The sequence below is a fragment of the Egretta garzetta genome, unplaced genomic scaffold, assembly GCF_000687185.1.
Source record: "Egretta garzetta isolate BGI_Z169 unplaced genomic scaffold, ASM68718v1 scaffold54, whole genome shotgun sequence".
Taxonomy (NCBI): Eukaryota; Metazoa; Chordata; class Aves; order Pelecaniformes; family Ardeidae; genus Egretta; species Egretta garzetta.
This window is the reverse complement of record NW_009259313.1, coordinates 485,526-490,538: the sequence shown is the minus strand read 5'-3', so window position 1 is coordinate 490,538 and position 5,013 is coordinate 485,526.

Below are 5,013 nucleotides of genomic sequence, written 5' to 3'. Positions count from 1 at the left end.
GCAGATGAACTCTGTCCTGAAGAGCTTGCCCTGGACATGAGCAGGACAGGATAAAGGAAAAGGCGTAGCAAGGGAGGTTACCCTTAAACCTTCTCATGAGACTCACGATTTCTTCTCGGCTTCTTTTTCTGCCCACTGCTACTGATCCAGTTTCCCTGTTCAGCTGCTCACATTTAGCAGGCTTTCTCCAGCAGCCAGGTGGAAGCCATTTAATGCAAGCATTCAGTAATATGTTGCGTAGGCTTGGAGGAGGGGGAGACGAGGGGAGGTCTGGCTTACTTAAACCCCCAGGAATGTCCTTATCTTGTAAAGAATATGAGTCTCCTGTGTGCAGGCCTTGCAAAGTTTATGGATACACTGAGACCCGTAGAGGTGCCTCTGTGTCAAAGTTGAACTCTTTGCATGTGGCTCTATTTATTGTCCCTAAGTAGAAGGAAAATAGCCCACTTTTAATTAACAAGGAAAATGCTACATGCATATTTACTTTGGCTTGGCTAAAAAGCTGTTTAAATTTCATTTAGCTAAATAAATATTACACTGTATATCAAATTTAAGCCTATTTAAACCCAGCTTATTGGTTTGGCTTACACCTGTAACCAATATAACTTGCTTGAAATCCTTGTGAAAGTGCCCACACAAGGATTTGTACTGGCTTGACATTTTAATATTAGTTAAACTGCCATAACTTGTAGGTGTGGACCTCCCCTTAGTAGCCTCCAGCAGTAAAACTGATGTCTTTTTGTTTTACTAATGACGGTAGCCAACATTTAAAACTTGACTGCATGCTGCCCACTCTATTCACACCGTTTGGTGCTTTTGCATAAGACCACAAGTTTGCTGGCAGGGTATCCTGTTTCTTTTAAAAGCTAATATATTACACCTGACCACATCTGTCTCAAGAGCTCACAGCCTACACACTTGTTTTAAATACATCTATCAAGACAGTCAGCCACAGTGCCATCTCAAGACTTCCAAAATGTTGAACACAAAGTGCAATTACACTGCACAGGAGTGCTAAGGAAAGCCATCTGCTCAAGGTAATTGTGTGCATGTGGCATTTGGGGTGACGGCAAGACTTGGAAGGGACTCTGTGTTTTCTAATTCAGTCCACGAACTTCTAACCTCTGGGCACATCACTGCAGATGTTTCTGCTTTCCCCCTAAGTAGGAAGTGTACATCCCATAATGGTAATTTTTCATGAAATAAAGCATGACATGCCTGATACCATGACTTGGTTCATAAGAATATTATTGTTGTATCTATTACCTAAATGATGGGGATCATTTAGACAAAGCTGAAGGCTTTGAGGGAGTGCTAAAGTCTATATTGATTTTATTCCTACTGCTGTAGCCTTCACCCTTCCCTGACTATCACCCTGAAATCCCTTCCCAACATGTGGCGAGTTACCAGCAAGACTTTCAATGGAGTCTGTCATTTCAAGTGGCCTGATTAAGAAATGAGAATGGGTAGCTGCAGAGGATTGTGTGCCTCCTGTGTCCTTAATAACCTCTGTTAACCACAGTAAACCCAACAGGATTTATAATTCCATTATAAGGCAAAAATTTATATTTTTAGTTTCATTATAGTATACAGTCATTCACTAACTGCTTGATCTCATTGAGTGGGCTCTGTTTTTCTTATCCAGCTTTCCTGAATCATCCCAAAACAGCTAAATGGCAATGAGATGTTTAAGAGTTACATTGGGAAGCACCTAGGGGCAGAGATTCTCTAGGTTATCTTTATTTGGAAGTCCAACTGCAGATCTTGCAATCAGTTTTTTAATACTAAGCACTTATTTTAAAAGTTTTTAATTCTTTATGTGTAGAAAAGCTCTGCTATGATTTCATTTTCTTTTTTCTTTTTGTGCTTCTCTTGCATTGAACCATTGACTATCAGAATATAATTTATTTAATTGATGTAGATTAAATTTATAGTTGTATTTTACTTACCCATCTCTAGAGGTGGTGGTGTGGTTGGATACCATCATGGCATGATAGAGACGAGAGGTTTATTATTATTCTAGCAGGACAGCAGTGCTCAATCACACAAATAATGATGTAATGCTTGTGGTGCTTGGAGTCTGCAGTCAAGAGATGTGATATCAGGTTTTGGCTCAGCTGTGCATATGGGGTTTAGCCCCAGTCAAGCCAGTTCTTCCTCTAGTGGAAATGTTTTATTCTTCTTTTAGAAGCGTTATGAGAATGAAGCCCTTTAGTGGTCAGATAGGCTCTTTGGGGGGATGGTAGTGTAATATCAGGATCTAGGTATCTACTGGTTAAGTAGTTGTCATATAATTAAAAAAAAAAAAATTCCTGTGATTTTACACAGAGAATTACTTGTTAATTACTATATGGCTGTCTTTATATTGTTGCCAACAGAAGACAGAGATTATATTCTCCTATGTATTATGGAGGGTGGTAATATTAACAAAACCGAAAAGCCAGCAATTTTCACGGGATAGACTGAAGAAGCAAAAGCTTTTCTCAGTTCTATTTTTTTAAGAGATGACTAAAAAATATTTTGAAATAGCCAATGTAAAATTTATTTTAGTTTTCTCCTCTTGAAAAAAAAAACCTAAGTCAGATGAAACTGGAAGAGCTAGATAGCTGCCTCTGTGAAAAATCAAGCCACTAATTTCAGCACTTAGAGAAGGATTTTGGGGTGGTCAGAAAGGACAAACATGCCCAAAGTGGGATTCTAGCGAAGGTTAGGTGCCAAAGTGCAAAGGTGTGATCTTGAAAAACACTATTCAGCTGCTGGCTAACTCTCAAAGCAAGTAAACTAAACAATGCTCTACTTACTTGTTGTTTTTTTTACACTTTAAATTCATAAACAGTCTTGGGAAGAAAAACTGAACCTAGGGTCACCCTGGGCCTGACCAGGAGGTTAGAGAGCCACGTACCTCCCTGTATTCTCTCTCTGGTCCACTTCAGACAACTTTGGGTTTTGCATGATGGCACAGCTCTAGCAAGAGGGGTTGAGGCTGCCCAGCCTGGCCTCAGAGCTAACTGTTAGGATGCCTTCTGCTACAATGCCAAGCCAAGGACCGCTGCGTCCCCACCTTCCCCTTTTTCTTAGGTGAGTGCTCTGGCTGCTTACTGTTGCGTGAAAGGAGTAGTTTTCCCCTGATGCGTTGCAAATAGGAGCTCTGTGTGATTCCTGGAAAAACAGATGTGGGTTCCATCAAGAGGATGTTCTGTACCACCAAGGGGAAAGTGCTTTCTTCTGGCTAGGAGGAAGGCACTGGCAGGGCAGGACTGAGTGCTTGCACCTCTCTGCTCATGTTTTGTGTTGGCTGACACGGGCTGCGTGTGTGCACCGACTTGTAGAAACTCCCTGCTCAGTGAGCTGTGCTTATTTCATGCAGGGTCCTTCTCTCAGCCTCAGGGAAAACCGCCTTGTGTCTAAATCCTTTGTTGGATTGTATGAGAAATAATCTGGCTATAGACACCTATTTAAAACTAATAGTATCTTTGGCTGAATGGTATATTTTGAAGGTCTTCCAAGCAAAACACCGCTGCATGCTTAGAACAGCCTGAGCCCTGCAGGACTCTGAAGCTGGGTCTATAGAGAATTATCCAGTGTGGGACACTTTTCCAGTGCTGGGATGCAATATGCTGTGCTGCTGGAGGGTTCCTGACCGGTTAGTGGTCTCCTAAGTAGGTCTGAGGTGCAGGTAGGAGTTAGCATAAGCCAGCCATGGGCAGTTTAAAACACCAGCTCTGTTTGGGAAGTTGAGAGGCTTCACTGGCGTAGATACGGGCCGACCTCTGCTAGTTGGCCTCAGCACCTGGGAGCCAGTCTGCACACAGTTCAGTAGTGCATACCTAGCCTGAATGAGCAGCATTTTCTCCTCTTTCTGGGAAGTAGGAGTTATGTCAGGATACAATGACCCTGCCTTTTGCTGAGGAAGGAGCACGCCTGCCCGTGCCATGGCTGTGAGCTGGCTGAGGTGGCACCAGCAGAGCCGGCAAAGCTGTCACTGCCTGGTGTCCCCCGGGTGGCTGGACCACAGTGATGTCTGCAGGGCTGCAAGCTCTCAGAGACCTAGCTCAGAGCCCTCTGGGCTCATTGTAACAGTGGCATTGGGGGGGGGGGGGGGTGTCAAGGGGGGTTAGTAAAAAGAGAGAAGGGTGCCATTCCTACCAGGACTGAATTTGCAGTATGAGGTCTATGATGGTTGGTTTGAAAGACTTGGTATTTGTGGGTGAATTAAAGCAGGTATGTAGTTCATCAGTGCTTTGCATGACCAACATTAAAAAGTTATGTTACATGCAACAACTTCTGAAAAGAAATTTCCCAGATTCCTGCGTTGTCTCACTTCAAGGACTGTTTTAGCTCTACTCTTGGCTTTTTTTTCCTAGAAAAGTTGCTGGATGTGCTTTGTTATTGTCTGTCACATTTCAAACACTTGTTATGGTCCAGCAGGAGTGGGGCTTAGTCACAGATAAACAATAAAATACTGTTTTTTTCCTCTTCTTTAAATATAACCTGTAAAACTATTTCTGAAAACTTGTAACAGAGTATTTTGTGCATCTTTCAGGTAAATGGGTATCTGATAATTAAATGCATAGTAGATGTATGGTACAATTTAGAAGTTTCTCTATGTGTTCAGCTTTGTGTGAGCGTTCAGCTGCCGTGGGAAGATTTATTTTAAAGAACTGTAGGGACTGATCTTAAGGTTCTTTGAAAAATCGCCTCCTAATTTAATGTTTGCTATGAACTTCATTAAACACTTTATGCGGTCTGTGCCAATTAAGACCATTAGCATTACAGTGAACCGGTAACCCTAGGAAAAGAAATGGTTATGCTTAAAAACATAAAAGCATCATTATTAACAAAAAGTGACTTATCAAGTGTAAATAAAATGACCAGAACAAAATGTGCGTCATTGTACATGCATGCCCTCATTTACCATCTGGTTTCTGTTTTATGACCCTTGCTATGGATTTATTTTGTGCTAGTGGACAAACAATTGGACAACACTTAAAAACACAAGCTGGAATGTAGGGA